General features: G+C 39.7%; 1 protein-coding gene across 1 annotated transcript in view; it reads left to right on the top strand.

Annotated features, from left to right (window-relative positions):
* Positions 1 to 445: 445 nt before the first annotated feature.
* The window catches only part of BTBD3 (BTB domain containing 3), a 36174-nt gene continuing 14580 nt past the window's right edge, over positions 446 to 22039 (top strand). The window contains exon 1 of the mRNA XM_039218143.1: positions 446 to 584. The gene's annotated coding sequence lies outside the window, so the exon portion shown is untranslated. The remainder of the gene's footprint in view (positions 585 to 22039) is intronic.

Here is a 22039-nt window from a genome sequence, read left to right as displayed (position 1 = left end):
CCTTCCCCCAACTGCTTAAGAGTGTAATGCACTTCCCTTATCTGTTAAAAAGAGAAGGATGCAATCACTACAGGAAAAGCAATCTCAAGCCAATGGTTCCCCATACTGGAAACCTCCCTGATCCTGCCCAAAGGCTCTGCCAAAGTAAATGCTCAATAAATGTTTAACACATTAGTTAAAGGAAACAGAGAAAAAAGCTGCAGTCCGTGGGACAAGAGCGAATGCGCCTCACAGTGAGGAGCTCTCCCGGACCTCTCCGCCTTTCTTCCCTTTCCCCGCTCCAGGGTCGTCGCCCTCCCCGAAACCTGACCCCAAGAATGGACAACAGTGCGCATGCCCCTTATCCAGGGCGGCCTTCAGGCGCGTGGCCAGCTTGGCCCCACCCCCTCGCGGCCCCCGGGCGCGCGCGCGCGCGGCCCCGCGGAGCGTGCCCTGCGTGCGGGTGCCCGCCAAGCCCGCCGGGCGCTGGATCCCCGAGTGCCCGGGCCGGGGCCTGAGGAGTGGGCACCGGGCCGGGGTGGCGAGCGGCGAGCAGGGAGCACCGCAGGCGGCGGCGACGCCAGAGGTGACGAAGAGCGCTGACGGTGAGTGAGGGCGCCGCGGGCGAGCGGGCGGGCGCGTGCGCGCGTGCGCAGCACCGGACCGCCCGGCCAGGGGCGCGCTCCCGGCCCCGGGCCGCAGGGGCCGTGCGCGGCGGGGCTGGGACGGGTCCGCGGTCCGGCGTCTAGCCCCGGGATACGGGGGTGCCCGGGTACCCCTCCTTGGCTCGAAAATGCTGGCCGCGCGCGAAGGCTTCCCGAGGGTTTCCAGGCGGGATGGTGCCGGGCCCGCGAAGGGGTCCTGGCGCCGTGGCCCGAGGGGCAGGGCCAGCTGCAGCCAAGGGAAGCGGGGAGGGGGTGCCGGGGGCGAAGCGAGACCACCCCGGCCCCAGGCCGGCCAAACGGGCACCCGCAGTGTGCGCGACCCGCGGAGGTGGCGGAGGTCCAGGGAGGGGGCGCGGCCGGGGGAGCTTTGGCGCCGAGCAGGTGGCGGGGGCCGCGCCCCTGGCCCGGGGAGGCGCCTGCTTGGAAACGCGAACAAACTTCCCTGAGTAACTTTATTGAGGCGCTGCCAGCGGGGCGCGGATTGGGGGCTTCAGGGACCCACACCCGGCCCTTGCCCTGTCCTGGTCGCTGCAGAACCCCGGAGAATGATGGTGGGCCACTGGGGTTCTGTTTCCTTCTGGTACTGGTGCTCGTTCTAAGTTGTGAGCGGTATTCGTGGCCATTCGCTCTTAAAATAGGTGCATAAGTTTGGTGTTTGGGTAAGAACGGTGTTTGCTGTCTTGGGAAGAAAAAGAGTATGCTGCCTAGTCTTTTTATCCCGAAGAAAGTATTGCCAGAGCATGCAGGGGATGCCTGTTTATCATGAAACCTATTGTCCTGTGTGTGCTTGGAGAAAGCCAGTAACTCTATTATTAGCCCTAAAAACACAAAGGGAGATAATTGTGCGTTCTTTTTCTTTTTCCTCTTTAAAAAATACTCTTTACACCTCGGCAAATCACGGAGTAAAGTAGTTCCCAAAATTGGCTGCAGAAGAGAACCACTGGAGAGTTTTAAAACTATGCTCAAGTAGCACACCCCAGACCAGTTAAAACAACGTGTATTTTAAAGATCTCTAGGTGATTCCAATGTGCAAGCACAGTTTGGGAACCGCTGGTTTAATAGAAGAAAGTCAAGATTTCAATTTGACGAAGTAGCGTTCAGTTTGTAATTGAGGAGATAAAAGTCTAGCTTCATTTTCCAAAGACCGGAGCCGACAAAGGGTGGTTTGTTTGCCAGCGGGGAGGGAGGGAATTGTCTCTAATCGTTCAAACTTAAACTTAACTATAATGTGGCTGTAGCGTCCAGACATTGTTCTAACTAATGTTTTGAGTTTCCTTTGGGGCCACTCAGCCCTCCTCGGACTCTGTCACAGCCAAGAGGTTTCATTGTCTTTTAACCTCTCAACCCGCCCCCCCCCCATCTTTACCCTTTCCCAGTTCCCTTCTTTTAACCCACCCCCAATCCCTGGGCAGGATCCCCTCCCCCGGACTGTTCAGGCTCTGAAGGGGTACTGCCGGTTCCTATAGCAACGAGTCCTCCAGGGGAAGTGGGCGGGTCCTCCTACCTTTGGATTTCAGAACAGGACTCCTCGTTTTCTGAAGAATTTGAATCACCCTTTTCAGTTCTTGGTCCCTTGCGCAGGTAAGGGCGAGCTCTTACAGTTCAAGTTTTTCTTTCTAAGTAATTACATAATAATGCTGTTGTTTGGGGTGATACTGCTAGCAGCTAGGAGTAATATTCATTTTAACCTGTTTTTGCGCTGAGAACTTAAGAAGGTTCCAAAATGAGGTGAAAACGATGCCTTTTTACACATTTTCCTCCTCTGGGGCGCACAAACCTAAGAATTGTATACATCATTTCTCCAAAGTCCTAAGACATCTTATATTTAAGAAATTTTAAAAGTGAAATATAATTCTACAGTCATGCAGAAAATCTCTCATAATTTGTGGCAGAAGAAAAGGTCATTATCAGCCTTTAAACAGTTTTGTTCCTAGAAAGTGCTTTGCCTAGATTCTTTACATGAAGTTCAACCACCTGTAGTGTTACACTTTAAAAAAGGAAAGATTGTCTTTTACAAACTCGCCCACTCGTTCCCCTCCCCAACACACAAACACATCCAAACAAAGATAATTTTATGCTCAAAGCAAGTATTTGATAGCCATCTAATTCCAGTTCGCCTTGGAAGGAACTGTTAAGACAGTTCTGAACAAAATTGTATGGAAATGTGTCATTTACATGTCTTTGGCTTTTTGCTTTTTGAAACCTTTCAAACTTTACTGTGTAAATAATAATCAGAATTCAATCCTTCAATTCCGAGATGCTTTTAATAGGCCAGTGATTCTAAGGATGCATTGGGAGTTGAGGAGGTTTTGTCTTGCAACTATCCCCTGTTCTATATGCTAATTAAATTTCTGTTAACTAGACTCTCAAAGCAGATTCTGAAAGGCTGATATTTTACTCTGAGAAAATAATGATGGAAATCTCTTTCATTTGATGGACCTTGTAGTTCAACAGTAATGCTCTTGCTAAGTTAGTAACTTCTTACCTAATCTTTCCATTTTTTACCACGTGCTTTAAAATTGACTTCTAAGCAACTTCATTTGAGAAGATCTGTTGTTTCTATGGCTTTTAAACATTTTAAAATAAATTATTCTTGCTGTAGGCATTTAGAGAATTACAAAAAAAAAACCCTAAGAAAATGAAACTCACAATCACATCATCCAGAAATAAACAACTGTTCATGTGATGATATGCTTCCATTTGTCTTTTTCTTTGCATACTTTAAAAAACAAAATTGGCATTTCAGTTTCATCTGTAGTTTTAAATACTGCTTTTCCGCTTAACATAGACTTTTCTGTGCCTTTAAATCTTTGAACATAAGGTTAAAAATTTTTTTTCAATGTTTACTTATTTTTGGGAGAGAGGGCACCAGTGGGGGAGGGGCAGAGAGAGAGGGGGACAGAAGATTGGAAGGTGGCTCTGAGCCACGAGGTGCTCAAACTCAGGAACCACGAGACCGTGGCCTGATCCAAAGTCTAACGCTCAATGAACTGAGCCACCCAGGTGCTCCTGAACATAAGATTTTTGATGATGGATATGCGAAAGTTTATTTAACAAGTTTACTGTTGTTTGACATATTTTCATTTTTACTGGTTGAGAATTTGGTGTAAATCCGAAGTTGGCCACTGAGGATTGGAATGAGCTTTATTAATTACCCAATGCTACCCAAAAATGGTACCTACAGCATAGAGATTTGGAGAGATGGAATGAATCAAATAGAGGAAGGGCCTCAACAGAGTCAGTGTGGCAAATGAGGTAGGCTCAGAAAGTAAGAACAGACTTGGAGGCAGAGCTGGGATAAATGCCTATGCCTGGAAGTCTTGGTGTCTCTGACTTGCTTGGGCTAGATTTATAGCAGAATTGCTGGGGCAGAGGTGAACTCTTTATGACTCTTGAGGCATGGTGCCAAACTGCTTGTGCTAAGACACATTGATTCCCTTAAGCACCTAATGATCTCCCCACTGTGTCAGCATTCCAGTGCTTAATCTTTCCTAATTTTCTATAAAAATGTGATCTTATTTTAACTTACATTATTTGGTACGTAGTGAACTTAGTGAATTGCTTCTTGTTTTACCTTTTGAAAGCTGTCTGTTCAGGTACTCTGCCCCTTTACTCTTAATTGATGATTAAAAAAAAAGATTTTGAATACCTGTTTTATATAAAGAGTGTTCTGCCTTTATCATATTTGCAGTGATTTACCTCCTACCGCCCATTTTTTTTTTTTAATTTACTTAATGGTGTTTTTCAAACAGCAAAATAGTTTTACTTTAAAATAGTCAAACTTTGTCTTGTCTTTTATGATTTTTTCCTTTTACACATTTATGTTTGAAAAGCCTAGAGGTGAGGTAAATGTAACTGAAATTTTGAAAATATATTAGATCTTTACAGTTAATTCTGTATTAATGTATGTATATGAATTGTCTCATACCACCTCTTCCTTACCAACTAGTCAGTTCTACCAACACATTTCTTTTTTTTTTTAATTTTTTAAATATTTAAAAAAATATTTAATTTTTGAGAAACAGAGCATGAGTGGGGGAGGGACAGAGAGAGAGGGAGTCACAGATTCTGAAGCAGGCTCCAGGCTCTGAAATGTCAGCACAGAGCCCCATGCTGGGCTGGAACTTAGGAACTAGAACTGCAAGATAATGACCTGAGCCGAGGTCAGATGCTTAACTGACTGAGACACTCAAGCATCCCCCAACACCATTTTTTAAAAGTCCATCCTTTTCCTCATTACTTATGGTCTTTCCTTTATTAAGATCTTGACTTAATCTTGGCTTTGCTTCTGTTTTAGGTCTTACTCATTGATGCACTAATCTCTAAATTGATGACAAATGTTTTATGTTGTGGATTTAGAGTACATAAAAATACCTGGTAGAGCAAGTCACAATATTCTTTTAAAAATCAGAAGTATATTCATCTTTCCTTTCAGATAAAGATTATCCTGTTTCTATCTTTAAACTAATACAGGCACATAGTTTAAGTCCAAAAGGCTTATTGTAAAATAAATGGTCCCTTGCCCCTCTCTCCCCTACTGCCCCCAAACCCCTGAGTCTCCCGCTCCAGTGGCAGCCTGTTTACTGTTTCTTCTTAGTTGTTAATTGTACCTTCTGTAGGGTTTTTCCTCTTGGGCTGGCCAGAGGGTTCTCTTCCAGCATCCTGAGCTGAGGAAAAAAACTAGCTGCCAGTGTTCTGGGAGGCATCTGGCAGGGGTCTCAGTACCTCTTTGTATAGAGTCACTTTGTTCCCGTGCATTTACAACCCAGACTTAACTGTTTCATCTACTTTGTCAGGAATTGTCTCCATTCTTGCTGGGTTCTGGGACAGTCAGCCAGACTTTTGCCCCAAGTTAAGTTGGAAGGGTGTCCAGGAATGTAGAGTTACCTAAACAGCTGTTATTAACCTAATTTTAGCTTGCAACCTTCTGTCACTCTTTTAGGTCAGCTAAGTTGCTACTTTCCACTTTCATGATTTTGTTGCAGGGCATTTTTGTTCTTTGGTCAGGACTGTCCTCTACATGTGGAGTAGTACGCGTCTCTGTTGTTATTCAGACCTTTTGTTCTCCTAGCAGAGGTTTTGTTTGTTTGTTTTTCATGGAGTCTTAATATTTCTTGTTAGCGTTCTTTGGTATTTATGTTTTTGTTGCTATTGTGATGGATTCTTCAAGTTGGCTATTGTTAGTATAAGATGGTTGTTAATTTTTGTGTATTTGTTTTATAGCTGGCTTTTATTCTAAGAGCTTTTACTCGAAGAGCAGTTTATTCTCTTGGGTTTCCTAGTTATATAATCAGTTTCCGATAATGACACTTGAGTCTATTTCTTTCTAATAATTATACTTTTTATTTTGGTTTTATGGCATGCTGCACTAATGTTAACATTCTGGAACATTGTAAAAATCCTTCTGGAGCATTTGTTGTCAATAGTAATGGTGGTAATGTGCAAACTTGTGTTCTTTATTTTAATAGGAAAAACAATAGTAAAATATTGGTTTTTGGTTTATCATAATTCTTCATCAGGAGAAATGCAATATATATTTTATTTCCAGCTTACCTAGAGGTTGTTTTCCTTTGTTTTGTTTTGTGAAGGGATAGGAATTATATATTAACAAATTGCTGTTAGTAGTTAAAGATTATCACTGGTATTTCTTTTTGTTTTTAATGTTTGTTTGTTTTTGAGAGAGACTGTGAGCAGGGGAGGGGCAGAGAGAGAAAATCCCTAGCACAGAACCAGATGTGGGCTTGAATTCACAAACCTTGAGATCTTGGCCTTAGGCAAAATTAAGAGGTAGAGGCTTAATCAATTGAGCTATCCAGGTGCCCCGTTACTGGTATTTCTTGATCAACCGATTTTGAGTCCCAAATATTAAATTGGAGTAAAGGGAGACACAGAATCTGGAGCAGGCTCCAGGCTCTGAGCCTTCAGCACAGAGCCTGACTTGGGAATCGAACCCATTCGCAAGATCATGACCTGAGCCGAAGTTGGACGCTCAACCACCTGAGTCATCCAGGCCCCCCTTCTTTGGATAGTTCTTTAGAAAAACAAATTCAGTTCATGAGCAAATTGAACCGTAATATTTCAGTCCATAGTTGTCCTCGAGGGTGAGGGAGGATAGAGTCACTAGGACTTTTTCTAAAGAAACTATTCCAAGTTGCTACATCCAGCAGTCAGTTCTCATCTTTACCTATTGGCTGAATTGATATAATTGGTCGTCCCCTCTCTTTTGCACATGTCATTTGATTTTGAGGATGCCACTTGCAGCTACTTTTCCTCCTTAAACTACTAGACTGCTAGTTTCACTTTTTTAGTCATTTTTAAAATGCATCTGAAAACCCATTTGCACTGGGTTTTCCTCACCAGCCTATTAATTTGGAATGCTTCAGGGCTCAGTTCTTGTAGGACTCTTGTCAAAAACAGTTGGGAGTCGGGGCGTCTGGGTGGCTCAGCTGGTTGAGCATCTGACTTCGGCTCACGTCATGATCTCATGGTTCGTGGGTTCGAGCCCCCATTGGGCTCTGTGCTGACAGCTCAGAGTCTGGAGCCTGCATCAGATTCTGTGTCTCCATCTCTCTCTGACCCTCCCCTGTGCATGCTGTCTCTATCTTTCTCTCAAAAATAAATAAAAACATTAAAAAATTAAAAAAAAAAAAACAAAAACAGTTGGGAGTCTTCAATAAAATACCATGTAGCTGCTTAAGACTCCCCAATGAATAGCTCTAGCAGGGATAGTGCTCTGAAACTTTAGGAACACATATCAGCTACTTTTTTGACTTCTTGAGTGCATAAAAGATACCCCATTTTAATAGGACTAAAACTGATTTTTTGGTTTTTCTCTACAAACCTGCTCACCTTGCAGCCTGCTCCATTTTGGTGGGTGGTAGATAACATTTTTCAGGTTATTCAAGCCAAAACCTTTGGAATCATCCTGACTCTTCTCTTTTCTTTCCACATCAAGGCTACCGGCAAATCCTACTTTATCTTCATATATATATCCAGAATCCTGTTTTCCAAATAAATCCAGGATTTTAGTCCCTTTCCTCACTTCTTTTGTTCACACCTTTGTCTAAATTTCCAGCACCTCTTGACTGGATTATTACAGTGATCCCTCTTTTCTCCTTCCCTGGCTTTCTTTTAATAAGTTATCAGAATAACAACCAAAGTGATCTCTTTTTTTTTCTTTTTTTTTTTAAGTTTATTTTCTTTTCAGAGAGAGATAGTGAATGGAGGTTGGGGGAGAGAGGAAGAGAGAATTCCAAGCAGGATTTGTGCCGTCAGAGCAGAGCCAGACACAGGACTCGATTTCACAAACCAGGAGATCATGACCTGAGCTGAAATTAAGAGTCAGGTGCTTAACCGACTTAGCCACGCACGCACCCCAGAGTGATCTTTTTAAACAGAAGTCATGTTACACTTAAAACCATTCCATGGCTTTCCATCTTATTCAGAATAAAAGTTAGATTTCCTCATAATGATTCACAAAGCCCAATACAATCTGACTACCCCTAACTCTTAGCTTTTCCCCACTTCCTTCCCTCACTTGCTCTCCATTCTAATCATCTTTACTTCCCTGCTGATCCTGAAACACATGAGGCACATTCTCATCTTCAGGTCTTTGTGTTGGTTTTTTTATTGTGCCAGTAATATTTTCTCCCCAGATATATTCGTGGCCAGTTTCCTCACCTCCTATGAGTTCTCACTAAAATATCACCTTGGCCATGAGGTCTACCTTATATATAATTGCAAGTTATGGCCTGTATCTTTCTTACAGTGCTCTGCATTTTCTTTCTCTGTAGCATCTATTACCTTCTAAAATACTACCTGACTGATGGCCAATTGTCTTTCCCTACTTCTGCTAGACTGTAAGTTATGTGTGGGCAAATATTTTATGTCTGTTCATTAAGGTGCCCCACGTGTCCAGTAGATAGAAGGTGTTTAGTAAATATTTTTGTATGAATGAATGCAGTCTGCCTTCTGTTTTTTTTTTTTTTCTTTTTTTTTCTTTTTCAATGATTTTCTTATAAAGTAGCATAGGCCCTGACATTGTTGGGTCCAGCACTAATGATTTAGCACCCTACCAGCAACGAAGAAGTTCCAGAACATGTATAATTTACAATGGATATAATAATACATAGACTGGTTATGAGGATTAAGTAGGGTAGTGCCTGTTAAGTGCTAAATTGTGCCAATGTGTAGGGACAAGTCTCTTAATTGTCAGAAAAGTCTAGCCAATTGCCTTAATTCACATTTGAAGGAGGTGAATTATATTCTTAGAACCTGTTCTTGGATTTCAGCTATTAACCAAGGGTGGGCAACTGCCTCACTTTGGGAACTTTTCAAAATACATGTCTGTGCTCCCTGGTATATCAGTGATTAACTATTCCTTTATTTGTTTTTTAACCAATATGTTAAAATGGAATGTAGCCATGTTTTCTTTTCTCCTTTTGTGCTTTCTTGCTGTTGAGGATATTTCTCCATCTCTTATGTCCCCTTTAAACATTTTTCCTCGAGGTTGAAATAAGTTGTTTTATAAAGTGATTTTGAAACCACTCAGAACCACAGAGAAGCACATAATTGAACATGATATTGAATCCACAAAATCAAAGCATCTCAAGTCCTTTACCTTCAGCTTCCCAGACTGCAGTCTGCTTCAGTCCTCCCCACAGCAATCATTATAGCAGTCATTTTAGAGTCTTGCTTACGGTGTTTCTAGAGCCTCCTTTTGTGTCCTTACAATCCCAGAGTATCTCAAAAACTCAAAAACCTCAGACTCCCTTCCCTTCTCTTTTGATAGAGCAGGAAATGTTTGTATGGTTTATTCTGTTGCATTTGCTGTGCAAATAAATGTCATGTGCAGGGAAAAGATGACTTCTTAGAGATCATTTTAGCAACCAAATAATAGACAGTAAACCAAAATGTATCTCTAGAAATGCATAAACCCAATAGCTGTTACCTAAATACAAATATGTGAAATTTTTCTTCAGTTTCTACTTTCTTTTTCCCTGGTCGTATCTAGTTCCTTATATTTTATCTACCTAATTTTTCTGTAGTAGTACGTGAGCAAGAGTAATCCCATTATTTGGTTAGAGGGTGTACGTGTTTTAGCTGTGATTATCATACACGGTAGAAATAAAATTTCCAAAGTAATGCTGTTCTGAATGCATCTACCTGATAAATTTGCTTTGCCCTTGAAACTCATAATAGCATCTGGGTTTTATTTCATTTATTTTATTTTGAACCTCAAACTAGGTCTTATGGCCAAGTCTGAATGGAGAGCATTGACCTGCCTTTCTGCTGCTGAATCACAAAATAACCCTTAATTTAGGCTATTTATTAGTTGATAGCCCAGTTGGAAAATATACCATGATTTTGAAGTATTACACTTGGTTTGGGGACATATGTAACCATTTGTTTTCTTTGTAAAGATTTTTTTTAATTGCCACCTTTTCTTTTTTTTTTTTTTTTAATGTTTTATTTATTTCTAGGAGAGAGAGAGAGAGAGAGACAGCGTGAGCAGGGGAGGGTCAGAGACAGAGGGAGATACAGGCTCTGAAGTAGGCTCCAGGCTCTGAGCTGGCAGTCAGCACAGAGCCCGACGCGGGGCTCGAACCCACGAACCGCGAGATCATGACCCAAGCGAAAGTCGGACGCTTAACCGACTAAGCCACCCAGGCGCCCCATAATTGCCACCTTTTCTTAACATGCATTCAGGTTTTTTTGGAAGTGGTGCTCTTGCCTGTTCAGCACCAGCAAGCATACCTACTCTATAGTGAGGGACCAATTTTGGCCTTTGGCCATTATTATACAGATAAGATATTACCAAGACTCCTACCTATTTTCATACTCTTGTTCATGGAAAATGTAGTAAAAAGTCAAGTGTAATAGTCCAACTACATTTAGATATATTATTGGGGAATGATCTACATTCCTGGAAAGTCTAGAAAATGGTAAAATTTTAAACTTTTTTTTTTTTTTTTTTCTAGGAGAGAGAGAGACAGCATGAGCAGGGGAGGGTCAGAGAGAGAGGGAGTGACAGACTCTGAAACAGGCTCCAGGCTCCGAGCTGGCAGTCAGCACAGAGCCCGACGCGGGGCTTGAACCCACAAACCGCGAGATCATGACCTGAGCGAAAGTCGGACGCTTAACCGACTAAGCCACCCGGGCGCCCCGAAAATGGTAAAATTTTAAATTAGAGTTACAGCAGGCTGCTTTTCCCAAAATCATATTGTCAACATTAAAAGTGGTGAGAATCTACCCAGAAGCACCTCCTGCTCAAGATGCAGGTTCAGGCTCCAAACAGCTATTGCTGAATGTTGCTATTTCTTGTATGATGTCCCCACCTCCCACGTGGGACACCCATTCTCCATGGGTGCATCCCTGAGTGCTCCCTCCCTTCCCATGATTTCTTTTCTCTTTCTTTCCTGGGGCCTTAGGAAACAGGGTAAGAAAGTGCTAGAAGCTAGCACCCCTGTGTTGGAGGGTGGGCAGTCAGCACTGGAGGGATAGTGTGCAGTGTGCAGTCACTTCTGGTCCCTGCTGGCCATTTTTCATGGCAGACTTCCCTCCCTGCCCCCCAGATGGTTTCAGCACATCTTTCAATAAATGTTGTGGAACTTCTTTATGTGAATTAGTAGATTTTCTAGTTAATTTAATACTATTCAACAGTATTTCTCTGGGACCTACAGGATCAGCCCGTGCTTACCGAAAATTCTAGATTACTTTATTATCTACTTCCTCTTGTCAGTGCCATGAAAGACTCCTCAAAATGCCAAATTTGATTCTAAATTCTTGCTAGCATACGGCTGCTGGCAGGCACTCAAAGCCATCACAAGGCAGTGATATATTCTACCAGGTGAGTATTGGTTGGGGATGTCAATATATAATGGTATCCATCTTAAGTTATAGGAAAATCAGATGTTCAAGTTAAGGACAACCTGCATTTTGATTTTACTGTCTTTCTGTAATACCATATAATTGTTGGGTATAAAGTAATTATGAGGATCACAATTCTACCAACATACGCAACCCCTAAAATCCTTTTATGAGTGAAGCTAAGAAGGTGTTTGAATACCACCTCTTCAATAAAAAGCTTTATTTTTTAAGATTTTATTTTTAAGTAAGGTCTGGACCCAGCGTGGGGCTCGAACTCATAACCCTGAGATCAAGAGTCGCATGCTTCACCAGCTGAGCCAGCCAGGTGCCCCAGAAAAGGCTATTTTTAAATGAAAAGTTACTGATGGTAGATTAAATATTTCATTTTGACTTTATCAAAGTCCTAACCTAAATTTTATTTCCAACAACTTTCTACTAAATATATATAAAGATTTTGGTATTCTGTAACCTTAAATACTGTACTATATGTAAATAGTATATAGGAAGGTATTAAATTAGTGTGGATGAGGCAGGTTTTAACATAATGTGTCTGTCTGTAAATGAGGGAAAAAATGAACAGTGGGGTTCCTGTGTGGCTCAGTAGGTTGAGCGGTGAACTTCAACTCCGGTCATGATCTCCTGGTTCAGTTTGTCACCTCAAGCCCCTGTGGGCCCGCTGCTGTCAGCACGGAGCCTGCTTCAGATCCTCTGTTGCCCTCTCTCTGCTTCTCCCCTATCCTCCCTCTCTCAAAAATAAACTAAACATTAAAAAAAATTTGAATGGCAAATTCTCTTAACGTTGGCAGCCATGCTTAGCTTGGGGAAACAGCAGAGGTTGCTATTTCCAATTCTCCTAAAGGATTGTAATATAGGAGAAAGAAGATTATTGGGGAGACATACCTGCATCTTTCTTACAGCTTTATGTGAAGTTTCTAGGGATAGTTGTATTCTCAAAATCCATTTAAATTTTTCTATTTTTTAAAGTCTACCGAGAAGGTATCAATAAATTATGCACTTCATGTTCTGTGAATTTTGTGAAGTTGAGGCAAAGCTAAGGTGCCAAACAGTGTCATAGAAAAAATAGAATATTAGTCCCTTGGCTGCTTTTAATTTTTGTGGCAGAGATTGTCATGTTATTCTTGTGTCCTCTATTCTATCTACAAAAAAAATTTTTTTTGCAGTGTTTGAGGATTATGTTTTGAGGATTATTATTTTGTATAAGAGTAAAACCAAAAGATGGTATGTATAAACACCATTTTAAAAGACTGTTAAAAACCTCTAATGACTGACTAAATAGTATCCTTACAATAAAATCCAAATTCCTTAGGAGGCTAGATAGGTGTCTGTGGTTTTCATACTTTTTGGTCTCAGGATTCTTTTACTCTTATTTTGAGAAATCTAGAGAACCTTCATTTATGGGGGTTATAGCTGTTGTTATTTATTCGAATAGAAATGAAAGCAAAGGTAAAATTTATGTATTTACTTCCTTGTTTAAAAATAAATAAATATTTTCTGGCACCTGGGTGGCTAAGTCAATTAAGCATCCAACTTTGGCTCAGGTCATGATTTCACGGTTCATGGGTTCAGGCCCTGTGTTGGGCTCCTTGCTATCAGCATGGAGCTTGGAGCCTACTTCAGATTCTATGTCTCACTCTCAGCCCCTCCTCCACTCGTGCTCTTTGTGTGTCTCTTTCTCTCTCAAAAATAAATATTTAAAAAATAAAAACAAATATTTTGGTTTGAATCATATGGGAAAAATCTGGTCTCATAGATAGGTAGCCAGAAAAGAAAAGACATTTTAATACCCTTTTCAGATTATTGTGAATATCTGATATCTCACCAAAATTTGAGTGGTAGATTTTTATTTTTTATTAAAAAAACTTTTTTTAAGTTTATTTATTTTGAGAGAGAGAGAGAGAGAGAGCATAAGTGGGGAAGGGGCAGAGAGAGAGAGAATTCTAAGCAGGCTCTGCACTGTCAGCACAGAGCCTATGCCAGGCTTAAACTCACAAACTGGGAGGTCATGACCTGAGCCTAAATCAAGAGTCAGATACTTAACAGACTGGGCCACCCAGGCCCCCCCTGAATGGTAGTTTTTAAAGGTTGATTGCCATGTGAAATCTAAAACCATCAGTGTATTCCTGTTATACTGAAATTCATTGGTCTTTTACTTTGAACGGACCATTTTCCCCCTGTGCATGATTCTTTGCATTAGCATTAGAAAACATTAGTTCAGTGTGTTACGCAAATCCTTCAAATGTTATGTTTCATAATACAGTATAAGAAAATTACATTCATTTAACATCATCGCCAGTCTCATTAGAAACAGTCTTTAAGAAAGTATTGGGAAGCTATCAAACTCAAACTCATGGTGGTATAATCAAGATTTCCAAAATTTTATTTATTTATTTATTTTATTTTTTAAAATAGTTTATTGTCAAGTTGGTTTCTATATAACACCCAGTGCTCACCCCAGGTGCCCTCAAGATTTCCAAAATTTTAATTTTTGCTTGAACATTTGAATATTATCTTTGGCAATAATTTTGTTTGAAGTGACAGTCTCACTTCATTTTTGAGAAGATGTCTGCTAGATATTTAAGTGTGAATAAGCATATTTGGCAAATTTTCTCAAGTTTATTGGTGTTCCATGGAAAAAGTGGCTGGTTTAGCTTTAACACAAACAATTGCATTAATATTTTTTTCCTCAAGGCAACTATTGTATTTCAGTTTCACTAGAAATTCTTTAATCATACTTCCCTTTTCATCACACAGAATATTAAAAAGATGTGCTCAGTGGTTAAGGCTTAATGAAATCAACAGTTTTTACTGCTGCATCTCCCAGAGATTCCCCATGAAACTTTACATTGATTATGGCAAAGGTATGCACAGTAGTTAATCTGCATTCACCCAAGCTGTTTCACCATTATTCCTAAATCCTCCAATTCCCCAGGCTTGAGCAGGGAAGAATGGGGAAAGAAGGGTGATTTGGCTGTTCAGGTTTCACTGGAATGTTCTTCAGGTGGCTTAAGAACTAGCAGCATCACTAGTGAAGAATCACACAGCCAAGCTATGGGCCAGTTCTTTGGAGCTTCTGGATGAAACCTTCCCTTTTCTAATTGGAGCAAGTGGCCCCCTCTCATGAGGGTTCTTGATTATGCGTCACCACTACCAGATGTTTCTAAGGGGTTACAGAGGGTTTCAGTCACTTGTACCTACTTCAAATACTTTATTAACCAGTGCATTTTGAAACCAGTTAAAATGCTATTTAATACTTTAAAACCATGCATACTTGAACAGCAGTCACGAAACAATATACTTACCTTATCTCACCTTCCAAAAATAAATTTTTTAGCCAATTTAACTTATTTGGAAATCCACGTTGTTTTTCTTTTCTTTTCTTTCCTTTTCTTTCCTTTTCTTTCCTTTTCTTTTCTTTTCTTTTCTTTTCTTTTCTTTTCTTTTCTTTTCTTTTCTTTTCTTTTCTTTTCTTTCTTTTCTTTTGCCAACACACAATTGAAACTATTCATTTGTAACAGTTTGTTTAATGTTGTCAACCCTACTCATGATTTTTAAAATCCTTGCTGGTGGTAAAAGTTTCCTTTATAAGCATGCAAGAGATTTTGCAGCCACAGTTAATATATTCAGCTATTCCACTACTGATATTACTATCTCCATTTATTCTTAATCCAGTATTGTAAGAGAATATATAAACAAGTTGAGAATTCCTTATTTTGGGGAAAAAGTCAAATTTTTTTTTTTTTTACTTAACACTGGTTATTTTTTGTAAAGCGTGGCATGGAGACACACACGTGTTTAAGAAGTATATTTTTCTACTTGTGCTCCTGCTCTGCAGTAATCTTAATGTGACATCGCCTATCCCTAGCACTGTGGTTTGTTTGCCATGTAGGCGTGAGTTTCCAGGCTGTTCATATACCGAGAGCCCTGTACACACAAGCCTGTTTTATTACTTTGTTTGAAGATTGGGTGTGTCTAGTGTAGTGGAAATTTATCCATTCAATGTTAAGTACAGACGAAACACATTTCAAAGGAAAACTCTCTTTAATTATCTATTTTTTTAGATTATTCATATGACTGCTTTCTTCCTTTCATGTGAATTGCTGAGAATTTATTATCCTTTCTAGTTCATTAAATTACTAAAATTCTCTACTGGTGCTATAAATAAATAAGCCAGACCATGAATTGAGACTAGTTGATAAAGGCAGCTTTGTCCTAGTAACTGGGTCTTGCTGTGGTTAACTCACACTCTGAATATGTGAGTATCCTTACTCCAGTAAGTTTTGGACTTCTGGTAAAGCAAAGCCTTACTTTTTAAGCGCATGTGGGGACATGCTTTAAGTCGAACTTTAGTATTGTCGGTTGGCTTCACTGCAAGATGAATGCGATATTACAAAACCACATTTATGCTTAGACATGTTCAGGAGAGCCTGGGGACACATTTAATAGATGTCTAGGTTCTTTACCACTGTACCTAGCATAAGCCTGCAGCCAGGCAGCTAGAAACATCATAGATCTTAGTTTCAGACCATTTTAAGGCCAGGACTAGTACACTTCACAAATGCCATCTAGGGTCCTAGATGGACTTGGACATGTTGGACTAGATCCTTCCTGTCACAAAGTGATTCAAAGCCTGGTGTGGGTGTGGTGCTCTTAGCTCTCATTGGGAGATGCAGAGATGCAGCCCTCAGAGAACTTGGTCTAATCAGACACCATGAGGCAGAATGGAATGTGAGAAAGTACTGCATGGATAGTCTCTAAGCATCAGGAAATCTTCCTTGTTGAGGTTGCTTTGGACTACATTGAAGGATGGATAGGCTCTGGTGTGTAGATTTGTAGGGAAGAAAGAGCAGTAAGGATGGCAGGAGACAATTAGTTCATTTGCAGTGTGGGAATAGTCTTGTCTGTCAGGTAAGCTCATGAAGAGGACAAGTTAGCTCACAGCCACGTCATGGCGATTCAGAATACATTGCAAAACATATGACTTCCTCACTCTGAGAAAGGTGAGACAGAATTTCTTTATTTCTTCCTGGAGAGATGCTTGGTCTACAGTCCTGACATGCTGATAGAGTGGGAGACCCATCCTTGTTTCACGTGGTACCCTCTTGAGGAAGAGCAGCACAGAGAAGTTGGTTAAAACTTGGCCACATGCCACCTAATAAATATTCCTTTTTGTTTCCTTTTTGATGCTATATTTTAATTTTTATGAGAGAATGTCACCTTAAATAGTAATATCAACCAGATCTAGTCTAAACTCTTAGTGAATTATGGCATCCCTGTAGCTGGCTACTAAAATGCTTATGCAGACCTAACTCCTATAAGTTTTGATCACCATTTTCAGAGACTGTTTGCTTTTTGTTCGTCAGGTTCCAGTTCTCATTATTACCACGGACCATGTATGGGTCCATGTACCTCTGAATTATGGTGAACTGGCTGTTTCTCTGTTATTGAAACAACAGCAACAGAATCTAACAGTTGAATTGCCACTTGTTGAGGATATATTTGGATTTGAATGTTCATTAATCTTTAATCACATTTTAGTGATGGTACACATGTAAATATCGTCTACCTGTTATTTTGTGATGCAGAGATTCGGGAAACCCAAATTTAAAAACATATTTTTATGAATACTTTTGTCTTTCTAAGTGAGATTCATTTGAGCATTGTTTTATGAGCAATTAACTTCTTTTATTCTGTACCTCTGGGCAGTTCAAGTACTGACCTACTTACATAGTAGCTCTTAATTAAAAAAAGAAATGCTTACTGAGTGTATATTACAATTAAGTTTTTGTTTGAAATACCGTATTTTCTTAATTCTGGTACATGCAGTGAAACAAAGTACAGATCCCTCACAACTTTTATTCCAATTACAGCAGCAGCATAAGGGATGGAAACAACAAGGGAGTACTTTATCAGTGCCAAATAATTATTTTCTGCAGCAAATGGAGGCAATCTCTGAATGTTACTTGGTGTTGATATAGTGACGATTTTGCCAACCTATATAGGACAGTGTCCTTCACAACAGTTGTGGGGAATTGTGTACTTCACAGCTAATTAAAAGTAGCATAAAACCTATTTTTTAAATTTGGGTTTAGAACAGATTTTACTTTGAGTTTTTGCCAGAAGCTGGTTTCTATAATCATCCTCTGTCACAGGCTTCTAATTCTACTTGAATTTTTTTGTTAGGAAACATTTTTGTGGCTTAGTTTAGAATGTATGTGCCTTTTTCATTTTCATGTGGTGGTCTCTACTCTAGAAAAGATAGGTTAGAAATTGGGTGTGAAGATGCCTTGTATAACTTCACATATGTTTGTATTTTCCCATGGCACAATTTCTCTCAGTGGAGCAGATTTCTTATTTTTAGATCTTGCACTGTTTGCTTAAAATAACTATATTTCATTCCAGTCACATACATTGTAAAAGTGAAGGAAGCCTTTTCATTAAATAGTGATTAATTGAGACCCTTGTCAATGTCAGTGTGGTGATGACCAAATCACCACATTGGTAACTGGTCTTGTTCTATGTGATTTTGTTAAAATAAGAAATAAAAGTCACCCTCCCCCTACCCTTTGCCCCCCTCCCTCTGCCCTGCCTTTACCAAACCTAATTCTGTTCACTTTAGACTGATAAAAATTTTAAATCTAATATCATGTATATCATTACTTCATATGTTTTAGGAGATAGTGGAAAACTGAATGATAGGAGAGCAGTGTTCATTTCTAAGTCCCTTTTAGTGACTAAGGGCACAACACATATTAGATGACTCATATTTGGTAATCTTTTTTTTAATCTTGTAGAGCTTTTTACCAGTAGAATTGTGGTTGTTAGGGAAATTTGTCTGCAGTATTTACCCCGTTAATAACAAGTACTGATATACAGTATCTGATGATTAGAGAATTGTCCTATTCCATGTGCTTATTGGAAAAGGGTGACTTTCCCAAATACAGCAAGATGGACATTCTTTGGTTAAATTTAGGTAAGGTCTTAATGAAGAAGGGCTTTGGATTTTATTTTAATGATCCGACTGTGGAAATGCTTTTGGTTATTCCTAATATCAGGAAAAAATATCACCTGCTAAATTAAAAAAAAATGTATGAAAAAATGTTTTTCTTTGACTAGCACACAGTTTTCTTCCTGTGAAATGAAGTCAACAGCCAACGTAGAGAAAGCCACAGCAAGGTTGTTCCATCCAGCATTTCTAGTAGGATTAATGTTCCCTGTTGGATCACTATAGTCTCCGCACTGGCCTTCTCAGAAGAGACTTTTTGAGGCCTGATTTTACTTTTCTTTTGGATAAATTATTTTTTAATGCCTAGGTGAAAGTAATACATATAATAGAATCATTGTATTATGGTAACAATATTCCTCCCTCTAACACTTTACTGTAGTTTCTATTTGTTTGAAAATAAGGATTTCTAAGGAGTCATTTAGCTCCAGGTTTAAAAACTATGTGTAATGTTCTTGTAAGTTGATCTTAGATTGATGGATAAAATGTCTTTGGTAAACATTCCCCAGAGAATTAATAGGCGTCTGTTAACCAAGTTTGTATACATGTATAGTTGTGTGCTATACATGTGAGAAATGCATTGCATTAATGCTGGAACTCTTACCGATGGAAATTCTCATTTTGGAATTTCCATCTAGCCTTTCTGCATATTATCCAATGTCCAAAGTAGCAATCTCAATTGAGAATTGTGATGATAAACTTTACCAAAGGACTGCTTGATGAAAGCTCAGTTATTCTGGTGTAGTTGAGGCAGAATTCTAAGAGATCATCTTGCCGGGTTAGGGAAATAATTAACCAATCTAAAGAAGAGAATCCTTTCTTTCCATTGAATTGTGTATCTTTTACCTTATTTCACTGATTGTGATTGTAAGGTGCCATCAGGTGTAAGACATGTTATTATTTTATGTACCAATAAGAAAGGGAAGAAAAAGGCCTAGTAGTTATACTCCTTAGATACCATCAGTTATAAGATGAATCCAATTTCAGAGATGTTAAAACACGAGAGATCTTAATAAAATAATAGCACATTCAGTTGGGCGTCTGACTCAGGTCATGATGTTAAGGTTTGTGAGGTCAAGCCCCGCATTGAGCTCTGTACTGGCAGTGAGTGCAGAGCCTGCTTGGAATTCTCTGTCACAATAATAATAATGGTGTATAGGTGTGTGCATAGTTTTTGTTGGTACTGGTCATAATCACAGTATTAAAATGTAAAGAAAATATATTAAATCAGTACTTCTGCTAAACATTCAGATTCTTTAATCCTATGAATCTAGAATTGGGAAAAAATAAAAGATTAGGTAGTCAACACTTTTACACATGAGGAAACTTACTGGATCATACTGAGTATATAAAAATAAGCAGTTGATTGATTACCTTTTTTACTGTATTTACCAAAGTATCAGAATTCATAATAGTAGTCCTTTATTTTTTTTAATGTTTTTATTTATTTCTGAGAGATAGAGAGAGACAGCGTGAGCAGGGGAGGGTCAGAGAGACAGGGAGACACAGAATCTGAAGCAGGCTCCAGGTTCTGAGCTAGCTGTCAGCACAGAGCCTGATGTGGGGCTCAGACCCACAAACCGTGAGATCATGACCTGAGCCGAAGTTCGACGCTTAACTGACTGAGCCACCCAAGCTCCCCAGTAGTAGTCCTTTAAATAGGGTATCTCATATGATACATTAGAGTGTTCCATGATGAATTTTATATACTGTTTCTTCTCAAGATCACCTCATTTAACATATGATAGAGAATGACTTGAGATTTCAGTGAGGTGTTTAGTATTCTAAACAAGTGCATACAGACAGCTTATAAGCATCAAATATCATGTTAAATACCATACAAAATTTTTGAAAGAAATCATTGTTCCTGCCTTCAGAGAATAGTCACATTCTACCTTTGGACATATTTTCCAAGTTTAAAGTACAAGTGAAGGTTAACTGGAGCTCTGTGTGGTGAGAAGGAAATAACTTAATGAAACTGCCCATGAGCCTTATCCTTTCAGCCACACTGAAGTATACATTGTCCAAATGCTTGTATTCTTACCCTTGGTGCTACAATTCTAACTAGGTCATTGTTGAGAGAGGCCAAGTTGAGTTGCTGGTTCCATAGATGGACAACTTACAGCTTTGGGCTCTCTCAGAAAAGGGGTCCAGCAGGGCATCTGCGAACAGGTGGTCTCACAGGTTTGAAGTGCAGTGGGCACCTAGCCTGGAATATGGGTTCCAGGTGCAGATTCAGGCATCATCAGGTGGGAACCCGATCACAGTGTACAACACAAATCTTGATTATTGAACCTCACCTGCAAAATCCCCACAAGATCCTCAGCAACCCAGGACCTGCTTGGCCTGTGAGTGAAGCTAGATAGAGCAAGCCTGCAGATGCGGATGGAAGGTTGTTCATTAGTTGTGAGGCCTGGAAGATTGTAAGGGCAGGAAGCCATATTAATCTTTGGGATTTTGTTGTTTTGGAAGATTGTATCACACGTTTCCTGCTTTGGGTACAATTGTTACTAATAGTGAAAGCTTACCTTTGGGAAGTGTTTTCGACTTTTATCAAAATGCTTTCACAAACATGTAATCTTGCCTTCTCCGCAAACCTGAGAGGGCTGAATGGGTATAATTACCCCATTTGGCAGATGAAGAAAATGAGGCTCATGGATATTAAGTAACCACAAGGTCACTTCTTGATGGCTTTTGCTTTTTTCACTATACCATGCTGCCAGTGCTTGACTCCATATTTATTTCCAAATTTAGAAAGTATATAGTCTGTTTTCTGGCAGCTGTTGCTATTTTTAGGGACTGCCAACATTTTGCTGCTTATCTTTTTTATCTCTTATATCACAAGCATAATTTTTGCCCAGTATTGAAAAGTAATCAAAATCAAAATCCTGTTTCTTCATGACTTAATCAGGTTAGATTGTAATTCCTCTCCTCTGTGATGGTCTATCAGTAATTTTTGGAAGTGATCCTCATTTCCATAGATTATCCTACCATGTTAACCTCACTCTTTAGCTGTTTAGGTATCTTGTGGTAAACCAAATGCATGTTCAGACAAGGAGTCTGGAGTTAGAGCAAGTGAGACAAGAGTTGCCAGCATTATTAGTTGTTGACATAGGATTGGTTGGGGTAGACCATGAGTGCCTGGCTTTTCCTACTTTCCTTTTACTTGGAGAGCCTCTTCTGTTTTTGAGCAGCTTTCTCATGACTGTTAGGTATTTATGTTTCTTCCTGTTATAGTTCTTCTCCATTTCTTTCCATAAAGTGCCCTAGAATTTTTCCTGTAGGGTATGGAGTATATATATGTTCATGGTTTTTATATCTGTAATTTTTGCATGTATTTTTTCTTTTAAAGTAGATCAGAAATATGAAAATAAAGCATTATGTATAAATGTGGCGATAATTAACTGTGGATGGAAATTAGAGCAAGTGGAACAGACAACATTAGGCAAGCAGTCTGGAAATCTTTATTCTAGTCCATGCATTGCCCCCTGCCTAACTATTCACA

The sequence above is a fragment of the Hyaena hyaena genome, unplaced genomic scaffold, assembly GCF_003009895.1.
Source record: "Hyaena hyaena isolate Hyena2069 unplaced genomic scaffold, ASM300989v1 scaffold_735, whole genome shotgun sequence".
In the NCBI taxonomy this organism is placed as follows: domain Eukaryota; kingdom Metazoa; phylum Chordata; class Mammalia; order Carnivora; family Hyaenidae; genus Hyaena; species Hyaena hyaena.
Note: the sequence above shows the minus strand (reverse complement) of the source record. Positions and strands in the feature narration are given on the sequence as shown.